We start from the raw sequence: 18371 nt of genomic DNA, 5'->3' as shown, positions 1-18371 counted from the left end.
AGGGGGTCCCAACATTTCTTTTTTTTCCCATAGACTGAATGGGGAAAAAACTTTGTGCACGCCTACAGCCCAAACCGCTGGATGGATTTTCACCAAATTTGTGGCAGGAGCAGCGGCTTGGTCGCAAAAGCGTGCTTTTGTAAATTTGGTGAAAATCCGTCCAGTAGTTTTCTTTAAAAGGATCAAAAAGTAGGTCTCAAAAAATTAGTGATATCTATGTCGCTCCGTGGACACACTTCCTTTTTCGCTCCGCGGACAGGACACCGATGGGCTAATCCGCTCGCGTCATGTCAGCGGACATGTGACGTGTTCGCTGATTGGATGGTGAAGAGCGTGAAGTGCGTCAGATTGTTCCAATGTGCCCGCCATCTTGGATCAGCCGACAGCATGGTGGCTAATAGAGGCAAAATGCAGTTTTGAAGAGTGTTTTGGTGTGCAAGAGTGCTTGGGGATGTTTGGGGAGTAAGAGATTGGTCAAATACTGTATTTGTTTAGGTGGCAGGTGCCCCTGATGTATTCGCCATGCCCGCGCTGTCCGGGATGTCCGTAATTAGTCAAAATGAGGGGTGTCCTAAGGACAGTTTCCCATCCATGCTGTCCGCAGGCAAGTTCAAACTGTTCTAAGGGGTTTATAGTCATAATGTAGAAAAAAAATGTCGACTTACAAAAATGTAGAAAAAAAAATGTAGAAAACAATAATGTCGAAAACCTATACATATAATGAAAAGAGTCCATTTTTCGAAAAAAAAAAAATGTTGAAAAAAATGTCAATTAGCACTATCAAGAAATACATAAACAAGAAGAGTATCATTTACTAGGGGGTCCTCCTCCCAACCCCCTCACCCAACACCCCCGGCCAAATCCCCCACCCCCCCACCACCCTCTCACCCCTCATACTCAACACATTTTAATTATATATATATATATTTTTTTTTTTTCAAAAATGCGAAAAAATGTAGAAAAGATTCGACATTATTGGTTTTCGACATTGTTTTCTAAAAAAAAATTCGACATTTTGACTTTCGACATTATTGCATTCTACATTATGACTGACCACCGTTCTAAGGACACGTGCGATGTCCGCAGACATAAAAAATACCCATATGGCACAGTTAAAATGTTTGATTCTATGGGTGTGATCTATGGGTGTAATATGCTGCGGTGGTTGTGGGCAGGGCCTAGAGTCTTGGGTGCATGGCCGAAAAATGATACGCTGCTCTTTGCTCAATTTTGATTGTAGTACAGTTAAGTCTTCTGTATTTTCTTCATGGTGACACATGGTGTTCTCTACTTCTGTCATAGCTAATTCTGCCTCATTTGCTATTAGTGGCTGTCCCAGTGGTTCTTGGCTTCCTGTTACAGAAGGTTGACTACTGTCGGGAGTGTCCTTATCAGTTGGGCCTGGAATTCTTCTTCATATTGCTGTTCATTGTGCAACATTGTTTTGTACTGTGTAAAGTTTACATCTGTGATAGTGCTTTGATTTGCTTTGAAAGCGTCTTCATAGGAGTCACAGTTTTCTCTTTATCTCTTCTTCTTTTCTCCATGGTTTAAAAAGTTGGAGCAGGGACATGTAATATAGTTCTTTATGTTGAGGAGTTTTTAATGACAATTTTATATGATTAATTAAGCTTCATTTGGTAAGTTTCACTAAGCTGCCTTCACAATTTGTCACTCTATATCTGCCTTTTTTCATCGGGTTTTATATTATTTTTGTATGTGAAGTTTTGGGCTATGTGGTATAGATGCATGGTTTCCAAAGTGGTACTCCTGTTTGGGTAGTACATGTCTAGTAAATCGTTTTTCAAAATGTCTTGGCTGTTGGGATCATTTTTGGCTATTGTGTCTATGTTGTCGTACGATTTGAGAACTCTTTCTAGATTTAGCAGGACCAAAACTTAGCCATATTATATTTTCAGATTTTCCATACAAAGCAGTACCGGTTAAACAATCTGCAGCTTCATAGGAGCTACATTCTCTATGAGAGAGCATTTTTATGCCTAAGCTGTACAATTTCTGAGATAGTGTTTTGTCTGATGATAGGTCATTCCAGAGATTTTGAAGCTCTGTTTTTTCTGCTTTTGTTAAGTAGGCTGTAACATATCGTGCAACTGCAGTGGAATTGTCTGCAATGTACTGCACATCTATGTTTGCATTCCATAAGAGGGCAATTATTGCATTGTAATCTTTGATATATTTTGCTTCTTCTGTTCTTTTTATGTAATATGTGTTCTTAGGTGATTTACCTTTAACACTATGGGCCTCATTACGACCCAGGCGGTAAGGGTTTTACGGCGGCGTAAACAGCGCCGACCCCTACCACCTGAGTACGAGGTCCCTTAGCGCCATGGCGGACTTAACACCTGCTTTTAGCAGGTGTTAAAATCCATGGCGCTAAGGGACCATGGAGTTAATTACGGCACCGTAATTTACGGTGGCGTAATTAACGCCTTCCCCACTCCCATTATGCCCTATGGGGCAAAAATGGGAATGGGGAAGGGTAAATGGGGATTGGGGACTTACCGCCCCGCCAAGGTCGGAATGGGGCGGTAAGTCCGCCAACCACCATGGCGTAAACGTAGTTTACGCCATGGTGGTAAAGTCACGGCCCAGGCGGTAACTTACCGCCTGGGTCGTAATGAGGCCCTATGTCTAACTGAAGACATGAAGTTGTTCACTTCACCTGTTTCTGTAACTGGTCTAGGAAAACCAAAGTGGCATTTGGTGTAGTATTTCCCTTTGTTTTTGTATTTGCGATGAAAATATTTGCCACATTGGTGTCTTTAAAATTGTACAATTTGTCCATGAGGATCACTATTTGTTGCTTCCGATGGAATTTCACAAGTGACATATTTTTTGATAAACTGTAAAACAGTAGCATCACTGTCTTGACCAAATTTAGGAGCATCTTTAATCCATAAAAGCATGTGGATATGTGGTGCTTCTCTGGCTTGGTATTCTTTTCTCCAAAAGAAGTGTTGAACTTCTCTGAGGGGAGGAACAGTTTTATTACAAATAAAGTGTAGCATAGCAATGAAACGATGACGGAAATATCTTGAAACATTAACAGGATCTAGAGAGCAAAGTTCTCCAGGTGTTAGTATATCTATGTTTGTTTTGTTTTTGTTTGATATGCGTAAGAAATCATGTAAATCTTCCCATGCATATTCTGCACAATTTAATGTAACAAACCAAGTGGGTGGCCAAGGTTTCTTATCATACAATGCACATCTCCGTGACGTCGGAACCAGTACTCTTTCGTACCACGCATGTTTGCTAACAGATTTGTAATGCTTGATTGTAAAACCTCATCTTTTTCTTGCACTTTTTGTATTAATTACGTAGCTGACATATTTTGAAAGTGGGATCCTGATTTCAATTTGTGTGCAACTCCGTAACATAGAGTTGCTAGTTCACTTTCAAAGAGTAGGTGAAATATATATTTCACATTTTGTCTAAATCTGGGATTTTCAGAATACATTTGTAACAAGCGATATTCTAATGCTGTTATCTGAATAGGTCTATCATTGTACCTTCCTCCTTTGCCAGTAGGAAAGAGTAGAGGAAAATCACATGCTTCTATACCTTTTTCCCATATGCTGATTGGAGATCCTTTGGTTTGTCGCATTTGGTACATTTCTAGTGCATCATCTATGGTGTCATTAGAGCGTAATGGATGGATAGTATAATGGTCTAAAATATTGGATACTGTAGCAGGATCTAGAAGTTGAAGTTGACCAGTTTCTGGTCACTCTTGAATTATTTCAGTTGTTTCCCTTAAGTTTTCTTCAATATTTATTTATTTGTAGTATTCATTATTGTCTTTTAGATATTGCAAGTCTTGTCTAACTTTATGTAAGTCTACGAGTTGTAGCCACATTTTTCTGTCTTTTGTAGGTACACCATTTACTAAGACAATTAAAGATTGCTCTATTGCAGGTTGCACTCCCAGAGTGTGCACATTTTCTTTCAGATCTAATGGTAAATAAAGTACTATGCCACGAATGCCTTTCACCAATTCAGAGGGAGGTAATTTTGCTGTTTTTGGTGAAGGCGTATTATTGCTTGTAATGGGTGCACTGTTTGAGTTATGATGCTCTCATATAAATTGAGTTGTTGCAGAGGTTTTGATAGTGGGAATAATTCCAAATTATTTGTGATAGCACGTGAAGGAGTTTGGTTGTTGTCAAGTTTTGTAGTGCAGTAACTGCAAAGTATTAAGCAGTCAGTTATTTTGTATTTGTTTTCTGCTATAAAGTAGAGAGCTAATTCAAACCAGTTGGAATCTTCATTGTCTTCTATTTTGTATGTTACGTCTACAGTTTTTGTGTTACTTTTATAAAAAGTTCTGCGGCAACACACACACACATGGTTTGGTACTTCAGCGGATGTACTTTTAAATGTTAGTATTTCTTTTTGTATGTGTGTAGTAGAAGGTTGCCATGTGTAGAATTGTTGCTAGTCTGTTGTAAAGCTATTACATTTTGTAAGTGGCTTTCACTTCCAAAACATTTTTCTGGATATGCTTGATTTCTTCGAGTAGGTATTTGGCTGTACCATGTAGAAGATTGTTATTTAAACTGGCTAGTGCTAAAGCTGGACTTTTAGCATAGTACAGTTTATGGACTAGATTTCTTATAGTTGAATGATGTGTTGATATCATTTTGATATGATGGAAGGTGCTTTTGCAAATAGGTCCTGAAATGCAGGCTAATGAATGTCCTTGTAGTCCTGTGTATTTGTGCACTGGACAGGTATCCATATTTTGCAGCAGTTTCATTTTGATTTTGTCTTTGCCTTTCACATACTGATTGAGGAACTGGTGTAAAGATTTGAAAGATTTTTTGGGAATGTTACACATTGACGTGCATGGCCATTTGTATACTGGACATTGTGGTTCAGTTGAATGGAGGGGGAATTCTGAGTTTTCTGGGGATATTTTTGTAAGCAGTATTTCTTGTTGCATTATGGTATTACGTTTTTCATAACCTCGTCCACTGCTACGTATGGCAATTGTGTTTGTTTGTTTTTTTTTGTATGCTTCTTCATTAAAATATGGTTCTGTACTCATGGTGTGACTCCATTCACCTCCACAGATATTTAAGAAGTTATTTTTGTTGACATTCCGTTTATTGAGAAGTCTTTTTTGTAATTTAGTATTTAGTTTTGTTAGTGGTTTCATTCTGTTTAACACTAACTTTCTTTTGAGAAGAATTGCACTGTCTATCAAAGCTTCTAAGATTAATTTTCTACAGTAGGTTTTAAGGGTTGTGCATGATTTGTCTCCTGTTTTTATAAGATTCTGAAGGACTCTGTGGTGGAACATTTTTGCTAAAATACTTTTTTGGGTATTGTTACTTGCTAGTATATCAAGATTTATAGGAGCAGCTTTAGCAGTAGTGGTAGCTGAATTCTTGTTAATCATTTTTTGTTTTGTTTTACATTTTGATAGAGGAGGCAAAGTTTCTGTACTGGAAGCTTGTTTTGTTTCGCTAAATGACTGTATTAGCTGTTTTGTTTGAACTTTTTGTACAAACTCTGCTAGAGATGGATGCTTATTTTGGACACTTTTATTTTCATTCTTTGGGGTCTGTTGAAAAAAGAAAAGAAGGTATGGGTTGGGCCGTTCTGCAATGTATGTGTGCTGTGTGCATGAGTGTCTGAGTATGATGGTAAAGATGTATGTGATGGTGTGTGATTGTGCATTGGGCAGCTACAATTAGTTGGGAAAGCTATTCTTCTATTTGTGTGTTACTATACTGCGGTTCAGATGACAGTAGAAACTGAGCTTGTGGTGAGGAGAAGCACTAATAGTAAATCTAATGGTATAAAATTAAAACAGTTCTTTGTTTTGTAGTACTAACATTCTAGGGGACGAGTTATGTTATTTGTGTTCCAAAAAATGGGGATTTGTGTGCCGTTCTGCCTGCTAATCCCTGTTTAATAAATGGGGATTTGTGGGCAGAATGGTTCAGAAATCTCTGTTTTTTTGATGGGCAAATTACATGAATGAACTACACAGTGTGTTTGAGTAACAGTAAGAATATTAAGGTAGTATTGTACTTACTCTTGTTTTGTGGAATGAGCAGGTTTCTTTGGATATGTTTGTAGTTCAGATGCTGCTGATTTTCAGGAGCGTGGTCCTTACTGCAATTGTAAAAGTAATAAGTTAGTAATTTTGTGTGTTTATAGCACTAATGTTAATTTAGACATTGATTTTTATGTTTTTGTAGTAGTATTCTTGTTTGATATCTGAACATAGTGTATGCATGCATTTCATTTGACTATGTGCAGCCTTTATATTTTATTTATAATATGTTAGTTCAACATGGTTTGTAAATGAGTAGAATTTTTAGTGTATGAAATTCACTTGTTTTTTTAAAGCTGTGTTGTAGATAGCAGACAGGTTTCGAAGTGACAGGTGATTATAGTAGATGGAAAAAATTGCAATAAGTTTATTTTATAGGTTATGCAGGTTTAGTGGCATTACTCTGTTTATATGCATTCATAAGAGTTGTACATGTTCTGTGAATAAAATATGCATACCTGTAGTTTGTATTCATGCATGTGGATATGCATGCAGCTGTAATAGAAATCTTGGAGACTTGTAGAGTAGTTTTTGTAGTAGGTGCTTTCCAATGATATGAGACTTGTACTCAGAGTGATCAACAGTACATTTGAAGTGCGGAACTCTGATGATGGAGTTAGATGTAGAGGTCTTGGATGTGATTGGTAGATGGTTGTGTGACTGCTTAGCTGTATCCAATGAGGGAATGGCACCGAGAGTGATGTGGAAAGGGTAGAAGGGCTGGCTAAGAGTTACGTGCTTCACAGACACTGTGGCTGTCCACGGACAGAGCTTGCCACGTTTGGGGTTTCCCAGCAAATCCAGCATGGAAAGGGGACTGTAGGGATCAGTCAATCATATGTTGAGGTTGTGGATTTGTGTTGAAAGAGACTGTGTGTAATGAAGATGGCAGAGGTGGAGAAAGTCAGGGTGTTGGTGCTTGGAGATATGTTTGTGCATGGTTTACAGCAGTATGCTCAATGCAGGCATTTGGCAAACAATTTTGATGTTAAAGGAGTGGAGGTGGTGTGGAGCACTGTGCCTGTTTGCAATGTACAGGGAATTGTATACGTTTGTGAATATGTGGGCAGGATGAATAGTCTGCATTTGGTAGTTTTGCACTATGGTGCATTCCATTTGGGCTACGTCAGTGCCGCTACTTTGTTGGCAGATTTTGAACACTTGGTTCAAGCAGTAATGAATATCCTTCCAAATGCCAAAGTAATTTTTTATGGATTACTACCTAGGGCAATATGGGACAATAGTTCTGTTTTTTGTCCTCAGCAAAACATTGGTAGGTGTGCAATCAACAGAGGCATGTGTGCTTTCATGCTTAGAGCTGGTATGTTTCTCTGTAATAATGAGATTATTGATTCCAATAATGCTGTTTATTTTAAAGAAGATGGCATTTCCTTATCTTTTTTGGGAAATGCTATGCTGTTTTGGAATATAAGGGTTGCTTTGGAGAAGGTTATGTGAAGATTTTAGTAGTAAAGTAAGAACACAAAAAAAGAAAAAATACAAAATAACAGGTGTCTGTCAAGCATCTGCAAAAAAAACAAAAAATGGCTCTTTTCAGAGCCAACCTCAAACGGGAAATGGGGTACAGTATTTGAATTTACATTCACCACGCTCCGATGTTCGATATGTCCGCGGACATGGCGGTAGTCTGCGGACACCGCGTATTACATACAGGGGTTTTGGGGTGGAGAGGCATGCAAATGAGAATGAGAAGAGCTAGGGATTGGTCAGTAAAGTTTACTGGGTGTGTTGTGTAAGGAGAGAGTTTGTCAGAATGTCTTTTTCCGGAGAGAAGAACAGAAAGCTATGGCTGTGTGTTTCCAAAAACAGAATATCTGGATTTTGGGAGACTCATGGATACATTGGTTGGAGGGGCATGCAAACGCTGTGGAGTAGCTGCAGATCTTGGATTCCCTCATGTGGAGGTGCACTGGCATGGAGTGCGTGGAATTAAGTGGCTGGACTTGGTACCTGTCTGTGCTACTTTAGAGACAGAGCATCATCCAGACATAATTATAATTCATTGTGGAGGGAACAGTTTAGGACATGTGTGTGGAATTTCTTTGCGATTTGCAATGAAAGAAAGACTTGGGAAGGTCATGGACATGTTTTCAAATTCCCAAGTAATTTTTTCTCATATTGCGCGAAGACAAATGTGGCTGCGTTCTTCTTCATTTGGTCCACAAATGGAGAAAGCGAGGCACAATGTCAATAAGGCTGTTTGTGCCTTTCTAAGAGATGTTGGCATGTCCTCTTTTCACAATGAAAATGTTATGTTTCGTAGCACATACATTTTTCACAGAGATGGAGTCCATCTTACTTATGCTGGCAATCAGATTTTTCTGAGAAATGTACAAAATGCATTGCAACCTTTTTTGGAATTACAGTCATCTATTTTGCAGTAGATGTTGACGATTTCAATTTTTTCAAACACACAAAAACACCACCAAAAGGCTCTTTTCAGTGCCACCACTTCCTCCCAGAGAAAAGTGCATTGGTTTTTCTAGGGCAGCACCCTAAAACTTTATATGTTTTAGGACTGTACGTGGACTTCCAAAAAATGCACAGGGCCCTGCACTGTTTATTTGCCACTTCTATTTTTAAACTGCGAAAGGCGGCTCTGAAAAGAGCGTTTTATTTTTTTATTTTTGTTCTTTTATATTTGTTTCGGTTTTTTACACATGACACACTAGAAGAAGAGGGTAAAGGAGGGTAATGAAGGGACACCAACCACGGGGATAAGAAATAGCAGGTGGAGAGAGGAAGATGTAGGGTAGGCCTTACTTAGGTAGGTAGCAGGTCTTCTGGTGCTCCATGACCGTAGTCTCGAAAGCACTTCGAAGACTCTCCCCCTGCAGAATACTGCGTTGCAGTACATACACAATATTGTGACCCTCGAAAGGTAAGGGTCAACAGCATCGTGAATGGCCTGTGAGGCAGCTGGAGGGATGCGCTCTCCCACAGGAGTGTCTCTTGTGGTGAGAGGAGCGGAAACAGAGGATGTGGTAGAGGATCTCAACCTACTACGTTGATCACAAGGTACGACCTTGCGAATGGCCCCACCGTGGAACGACGTTAGGTGTTGCTTCATGGATGTCGTTCCAAAGCTGTATGAAACACGTCTCCCACGACTCAGCACCATTTTGCACTGTTTGCAGGTGAACTTGTTTGCACGTGCTTTGGTACGTTACCATGAATGGTAAACAACCGCCGCACCCAAGACTCCCGACGAGTGCTGGTAGTAGGGAGTTCCTCTACCTCATCCTCTTCATCCTCTTCATCCTCGTTCTCTACATCCTCACGCCTGTTCCCCTTTGCAGGCCCTTGGGGAGGTGGTGGTGGAGGGTTTGGAGTGGTGCTGAGGCAGATGTAGCAACAACAGCCATGGATGCCATCAGGGTTGATGAGATAATCTGAGCAAGAGCAGCAAAGGCAGCAAAAGTCAATCTGCAATAGCCAGAAGTACAATTAAGATCAGCTCTGGGGTGTGTCCTTTTATAGGGGTGGAGGGGTGTGCTTCGCAGACAGATCGAACACCCCAAAAAGGTTCAAAAAGTTCCAAAAAGTATGTGGAAAGCCAGGGTCATAGTCTGGGACATGTGCAATGGTGATTTTTTACTGTAAAATAATTTGGATTGACTGAAAAAGTTATTTTAAAATGTTGGGGAACTGGACAGTGTCCGCAAATTAGGACACACGCTCAGCGTGGGTGTGGTCACATGATGACATCGGGAACACATCCGCAAAGGGATTGGGTGTCCGCAGGACACCAAATGCATGGGAACGGTCGTGTGCATGCGCACGGGCATTCTACGGACAGTGTTCGGGTCCTCAAACAAATAAAAAGTGCGACACAAATTAGACGGACAGTTACGGACAGGCGCAATGTTCACAGGATTTATGGGTGTGGTGCGCATGTGCATAGATGTTCTGCAGACTGTACAGACAGGTATAGTGTCTTTAGGACACCTCCATTTTGATTAACTACGGACATCCCAGACACCGCGCGTGTTCTTAGGACTGTTTCAACTTGCCTGCGAAAGGTACAGACAGGTATAGTGTCCTTAGGACACCCCTATGTTGTTCATTTACGGACATCCCAGACACCGAGTGTGTTCTAAGAACAGTTCCATCTTGCTTGCGAACCATACGGACAGGTATAGTATCCTTAGGACACCCCCATTGTGGCTAATTATGGGCATCCCAGACAGGCACACTGTTCACGGACACCCCAACTGACTTTAAAAAAAATTAAGACACAAAGGATTGAATTAAAAGACACATAATATTTTTTTATTATCTACAGATACACAATTTATGAAAGAGAGGGGGAAGCAGAAACTGATACAAATACAGGGGATTTAAGGGTTTGGAGAGGATGGATGGGAGGAGATGAAGGGATTGAAGTTTCATCAAAACGTTTTTCTTGGTGTTGAGGGTTTGGGGATAGTTGACTGGGACACGGAGAGGGGGAACAGGTACATGTGGGACAATGGTATTTAATATTTTCTTTTATGTGGTCCTCCACAAAATTTTTCAAAAGATTGAAATTTTCCATGAGCATGTCAATTTTTGTTCCATGCGCTGCAGAGTATTTTCCAATGTGTCTTTTGGTGTATTATTTTTAATGTTTGTATGGTGTGTAAAAAACAAAAATATATTATTTTTAGTGTACCTAATACAAAAAGTTTAAAAATATATACGAAAAATGAAGTTTACTTACTAGTTTCTGGTAAGTTGTATTCTTACTGTTGTGTAGGTCTACTGTTGATCCTAGATGTGCAGTTTCTGTGAGGTAATTATGTTGGAGGCCTATCTTTTTTGTTTTGGTATATTCAATTTTAGTACATATGGTATTTAAATGGATTGTTGATGTGTTAGATATATAGGTTCCACTTCTTATTAATTATTACATATAATGTGTTTATGTGCTGCTTTTTGAACTTGTGCAGTGTTTATATGGCATGATAGAACAATTTAAGATACCCCCTGAGTGTTTGGGTAGTGTTGATGTTTTCTGCGTCCGTTCGTGGACATACGCACAGTCCACGGACATCAAAATCATTAGCTGGGGGTTCAGTATGTTCTATGTTAAATGTATATAAAGTAAGGGATTCCTAGTAAACATCTATCAAATTCACACTATGAATATGTATATTCAGTCAAATAAAATTTGATAAAGGGAGGTTATGGTTAAGTTGCGCTATTAAAAACCTATGAAATTCAGTAAAAAACTTTGTTAAAGGGACGTTATGGTGAAGTTGCGCTACTAAAAACCTATGAAATTTAGTAAAAAAATGTTGTTAAAGGGACTTTATGGTTCCAAGTAAAACCGAAAAACCCCTGAAATTCGCCAATTATGGTAAACTAAGCAACCATAACTTGCTTCACCACCGTGCTCTGCTAAGACTAACACCCAGGACATCAAAGATGACATCACAATTGTCATTGATGACATCACTGATGACATCACATGTGCATTTAGTTTTCATGCACAGCCTCCACAAGGGATTGTCATTATAATATTGTCAGAAAAGTATCAGAGATCATTGAAGAACTATCATATGCCAAATAGTTATTTAAGCAATGCATTGCTATAAATTCCATTGCATTACTGAGTTCTTTCAGTACATGAACGAACTCATGAAGAAACGTAGGCATTGTCTGCAGCATGCGCCATAGAGTTGCAATATCTTCGAAATCTTCCCATGTTGGGTAGCACAATGATAAATGCTTCCATTACAGAATTTTGCATACTGTGAAACATAAGTACCTACAAATGCTTCCCTTACTGCATAATTGCACATTTACACACAAAACATAAAGAGAGCACAATGCATACAAATAGAAGCATATACAGGGAATGTAAAGTAAGCAAAAAAAACTGCAGTATTACCAGAAAGTGTTCATAACCAAACTAATTAACTTCATGCACAGAAAAGATTCTTGTGTTTCAGGATTCCTTCTTCTCCTATGTATATGTATCATATGATGTAACTGTATCCTAAGGAAAGTATTGTAAGAACATATGAGAACGGTAAGGTCTACAAATATAGTACTTTTTTCTTTTTTTTCTTTTTTTTTAATTTCTTTATTGGTTAATTCCAGACTGACAGTGAAGAAAGTCACCTGGCTTAGATAAGCCAGTGAACAAAAAAAGAGGGAGCTAGACATGTGATGTCATCACTGATGTCATCAATGACATGTGTGATGTCATCTTTGATGTCCTAGGTGTTAGTCTTAGCAGTGCACGGTGGTGGTGCGAGTTATGGTTGCTTAGCTTACCATAACTGGCGAATTTCAGGGTTTTTTCAGTTTTACTTGGAACCATAAGGTCCCTTTAACAAAGTTTTTTTACTGAATACAGATATACGTAGAATAAGTAATTTGGGCCAAGTCACACATGCCACAGTGCCACCTAATAGCCATCACCGAAAGTTCATCTCCATTTCAGAGCCACATGGGCAAAGCATTGGAGGTGTGCAGATTAATCCAAATGCAAGCATTTTTGCTCCAGAACATTGCATTTTTCTTGTAGGACAACACTATTTCATACATATCTTGATCATCACAAGACAGACAGTTCTCAAAGCTGCAGAAAACTGCATACCTGGTTTCACCCATATTTGGGGTCATCAGATCAGTATAGTTTGACAGGTTTATGGTTGGATCATCGGGGCTTGTTTAGCAAACACATTTAAAGTTATGGTGGGTCCAAAAAACACTTCCACCAGAAATGTTAAAGGAAGAATAAGCCTTTTCAACCAATTCACAGATGCCTGGGCACCACCGAGTGACCATTGCTGGAAGTACACCTCCAGCTCAGTCACATGAGCAAAGCATTGTGGGTATGCAAATTAGACAAAATTCAAGCCTTTTGCTCTAGAAAATTGCCTTTGGCTGGGTGCATCTCTGACTTGGCTCCAATGATAAAATAAGAGCTGTGACAAAAAAAAAAATTAGAATTGTTTGGAGGTAGCTGAATACATATACTTGCTGAAACTGAGTGTGCCACATTTTTGTTGTGAGACACAATAGTTATGCAAATAAAGGTTCTCAGAATTCTTTGCATGTTGTTGAGTGCATTGAGTCTTTACCTTTTCAGTGGTTGTACTGGATGTATGAACTCTTTGTGACATACACACGATAATAATAGTGACAAAGCTTGTGAAGAGACAAAATCATAGTTCTGAATTAATATTTAGATCTTAGAGTACAAATTCAGTGACTATAAATGTGGCATCTGTTTGTGATAAGCAAACATAGTAGTTTTAAAAATAAATGTGTAGACTTTTTTGGTGGTAGGTAATTAGATTTAGCCGTTGCCATTGGACTAACAACTTTTTATGATAGAGTGATTGTTTCACTATACTAAAATGTCATTTGATCTATTTTCAGTTTAAATAGTGTAATATTTGTGGCTTTTATGAACTAACCTGCTGTGTTTTATTATGTGGACAGAGATCAACTTTCAAGGACCTCAAGGGAAATGGCAGTTCCAGTTAGTTTGTGTAATGCCATTATTTACTTGAACTCTGGATGTATGGCCAGAGTCAGTTATGGGGGAGATGGAGAAGTCAATGAAGATATCAGACTCAACAAGGGGATGCACCCCAAATGTATCCTGGCACTGACCCTTTTCAATCTATATGCAAATTCCCTGTATGTCTACTTGGTAAACATTACTTTGGGTACTCTGTATTTTACAAGTTTAATTCCAGTATAAAGTTATGTCAACAATGCTGCTCCGCTAGTTTATACCCCCAGTAATCCTAACATTTACTTTTTAGGTATTTTTTAACATTTACAAATCTAATGTAATGCCCATAGCAAGGAAAAAGACAAAGTTGAATGTCAATAAGATTTCAATGTGAAATCAGAATTAATTGGGCTGTATTTTAATTTGGTGTTTTACAGAGTCCCCGAACTTATAAGTAGCATGTATGTGAAGAATTCTGGGACTTGCATTTAATACAACAACATTTGATGTTCACACAGAGTTTGTAAGGCCCTTTATACATTATATTTAATGTATGTGGAGCCACAGCTGTGGAAGTCTCTGGAGACTTTCTGAAGCTCATATAACAAAAGAGTTGCTCAGGGATATTTGTAACAGTAGTTTGAAAAACAGAATGTCATGGCTGAATTTCATAAGGCTAAATTTGAGATCCATAATGTTTGAAGTTTATTTTCGATCCATAATTATATTACTTAACGTTCTAAGCACCAAATGAAATCATTATTCATTGACAGGTTAAGAACGGGACAAAACTCTTGTCGAGGTATACACCAATTGTAAGATATTTTTTGCTTATGGCACCAACAACTGCTTTGCACTGCAGAATATGTAAACAGTGTAACATCTAAAAGCACACCTCCCTACTCACACATTTCAGTTTGCAGTTGTTGCCAACTGAAGCACCAGCTGGCAAGTGGGAAAGTGGGGAATCAACATGTCGGCAGGAAGTGAATACACATTATACATCTGTAGGCTGGATTGTCAGTCACGTGTGTGCTTTCTGATATTTGGCAGCAGGTATACAGATATCGAAGGGGAACATTAATGCAAGCCTGAAGATGTTTAACATTACAGAGTAGAGATCTGCATTAATCCAACGTTAATCTCAGTTTTATTTATTAACATGCTACACAAAAGCATTATTTTTATCTATCGTGTTGAAGCGAAAGAAAGGACTCATGAGGACATAAGTGCAAACATGGTGTGTTAGAAAGCCTTTAATAATAATCAGCAACAGTTGAAATTGTATTTTCCTTTGCCTAAGAGCTATTAGCCCCCCCTCCTCCCGGTGGCGGGTGCAGCCAATCAGGTTCTGCGGATGACGAGCTGAAACTGCCAATCTCAGTCCACGTTCCATGGATCCTGGAGGCTGCTTCCCCCTCCCCGCAGTGCCATCTTGGCCCCACCGTCCCGTATCTTTTTTTTAAAAAAGACACGCCCATCCCTCTTACCTCTTTTCATTGACGGTGTTGGCCCCTCTCCCGCTGCTGAGCTTCTGCTACCGCCCTATGGCCACCATGGACAAGGTAGAGGGGATTTGTATGCATTCCCGCTTTCCAGATCCATGGTGGCCATCTTGCCACAGTATTTTCATTCATTCAACAGGATACTTGCACGTCCCGTTCAATGAATGAAAATACTTTTACCTGAACACCCCGGGTATCTAGGAACAAAAACTATTTGAGCACAAAAAGCTCTGGGTTAGTGAGTTTTCGAACTTATGTAGTTAGATTCGGAGTATAAGCAGTGACAAGACTGTGTTTGTTACATGCGGCAGTGAATTTCCAGGTACAGAAACTGTTTGGGCATAAGACATTGTTATATTAGACATTAAGACATTGTTATATTAGACATTGAGGGCCCGATTCATGGCATCGGGTGCAGAAATGGCACAAAGGGCGCGCAGCAAGAAGGACCATGCGCGAACCCCCATGCGTATTCATGAATTTCAAGAAGCATTACTAGCCGTCGCGCAAGTGACAACAAGCAGCATGAGGAATGCCCACAACAAGCCCCCAACACGCCCCCGGACACCAAAAAGCAAGTTAAAACACTAACACGGTATAAGCCTCTGCGCCATCCCTGGCCTAGGATCGAGCACTCCAGAGAAAACGTGCAACAAATCCTCGCAATCCCAGGCCGTAACCCAGCAAAATCATGCAACAAAACCTCACAACCCCGGGCCGTACCCCAGCAAAATCATGCGACAAAACCTTGCAATCCCAGGCCGCACCCCAGAGAAAACGTGCAGCAAAACCTTGCAATACCAGGCCCTATCCCAGCAAAATTGCACGACAAAACCTTGCAATCCCAGGCCGCACCCCAGAGAAACAATGCTACAAAACCTTGCAATGCCTGGACATACCCCAGCAAAATCACGTGACAAAACATTGCAATCCCAGGCCGCACCCCAGCGAAATCGTGTAAAAAAATCACAATCCCAGGCCGCACTCCAGAGAAAACGTGTGCCCTCCCTCGCAAGCCCAGCCCGTACCCCCAACAAAATCATGCAAAGAAACCTAGCAATCCCAGGCACCACCCCATAGAAAACATGCTACAAAACCTTGCAATCCCTGGACGTATCCCAGCAAAATCACGTGACAAAATTTTGCAATCCCAGGCCGCACCCCAGCAAAATCGCGCAAAAACATCACAATCCCAGGCTGCACCCCAGAGAAAACGTGTGCCCTCCCTCACAAGCCCAGCCCGTACCCCCAGCAAAATCGCACGACAAAACCTTGCAATCCCAGGACGCACCCCAGCGAAATCGTGCAAAAAATTCACAATCCCAGGCCACACCTCAGAGAAAACGTGTGCCCTTCCTCGCAAGCCCAGCCTGCACCCCAGTGAAATCACATGACAAAACCTCACAATCCCCGGCCGCACCCCAGAGAAAACACGTGCCCTTCCTCGCAAGCATAGCCCGTACCCCAGCAAAATTGCGGGCCCCCTCGTAAGTGTAGGCTACACCCCTTACAAAAATGTGAGTTCCCCTCACACCCTCGGCATGCATCCTGTCCACATCCCACCCTACTGAGCATGAACTACTGTAGTCCACAGACCAGCCCCTCTCACCCTTGACACCCCCCACAGGCAGCCCCCTCCAGATGGAACAACAACACGCAACAGGCAGCCCCCTCCAGACTGGACACTCCCAGGCATCCCACTCCAGACGAGACACAACCCCCAGCCCCCCTCACCTGTGACACCCCCCACAGGCAGACCCCTCCAGACTGGACCCCCCCACACAGGCAGCCCCCTCAAGATGGGACACCCCCCAAAGTCATCCACCTCCAGAAGGGACACCCCGCACAGGAAGCCCCCTCCAAACTGGACCCCCCATCCCAGGCAGCCAACTCCAGACAGGACACCACCCCCAACCCCCTCACCTATGATACCCCCCACAGACAGCCCCCTCCAGACTGGACACCCCCCACAGGCAGCCCCCTCAAGATGGGACACCCCCCACAGGCAGCCCCCTCCAGAAGGGACACCCTGCACAGGTAGCCCCCTCCAGACTTGACACTCCCACAGGCAGCCCCCTCCAGACTAGACACCACCCCCCAAACCCCCTCATCTGTGATACGCCCCACAGGCAGCCCCCCCCAGGTGGGACACCACCCCCTAATCCCCTCACTTGTGACACCCTCCAGAAGCAGCCCCCTCCAGACTGGACAACCCCCACAGGCAGCCCCATCCAGGCTGGACACCCCACACAGGCAGCCCCCTCCAGATGAGACACCCCCCACAGGCAGACCCCTCCAGACTGGAATTCCCCACACAGGCAGCCCCCTCAAGATGGGACACCCCCCAAAGTCATCCCCCTCCAGAAGGGACACCCCGCACAGGAAGCCCCCTCCAAACTGGACACCCCCCCAGGCAGCCAACTCCAGACAGGACACCACCCCCCAACCCCCCTCACCTATGACACCCCCCACAGGCAGCCCCCTCCAGACTGGACACCCCCCACAGGCAGCCCCTCAAGATGGGACACCACCCAAAGGCAGCCTCCTCCAGAAGGGACACCCTGCTCAGGCAGCCCCCTCCAAACTGGACATCCCCCCAGGCAGCCCACTCCAGACAGGACACCACTCCCCAACCCCCCTCACCTGTGACATCCCACACAGGCAGCCCCCTCCAGACTGGACACCCCCCACAGGCATCCCCCTCAAGATGGGACACCCCCACAGGCAGCCCCCTCCAGAAGGAATACCCTGCACAGGTAGCCCCCTCCAGACTTGACACCCCCCACAGGCATCCCACTCCAGACAGGACACCACCCCCTAGCCCCCCTCACCTGTGACACCCCCCACAAGCAGCCCCCTCCAGACTGGACCCCCCCCACAGGAAGCCCACTCAAGATGGGACACCCCCCAAAGGCAGCCCCCTCCAAACTGGACACCCCCCAGTCAGCCCACTCCAGACAGGACACCACCCCCCCAAAACCCCTCAACTGTGACACCCCCCACAGGCAGCCCGCTCCAGGCGGGATACCACCCTCTAAGCCCCTCACCTGTGACACCCTCCAGAGGCAGCCCCCTCCAGGTGGGACACCACCCTCTAAGCCCCACACCTGTGACACCCTCCAGAGGCAGGCCCCTCCAGACTGGACACCCCACACAGTCAGCCCCATCCAGGCTGGACACCCCACACAGACAGCCCCCTCCAGATGGGACACCCCCACAGACAGCCCCCTCGAGACCGGACACCACCCCCTAGGCCCCTCACCTGTGACACCTCCCAGGGGACCCCCCTCCAGACAGG

This window comes from Ambystoma mexicanum, chromosome 10 (assembly GCF_040938575.1).
Source record: "Ambystoma mexicanum isolate Mex_15411 chromosome 10, UKY_AmexF1_1, whole genome shotgun sequence".
NCBI lineage: Eukaryota > Metazoa > Chordata > Amphibia > Caudata > Ambystomatidae > Ambystoma > Ambystoma mexicanum.
This window is presented reverse-complemented; position numbering follows the sequence as displayed.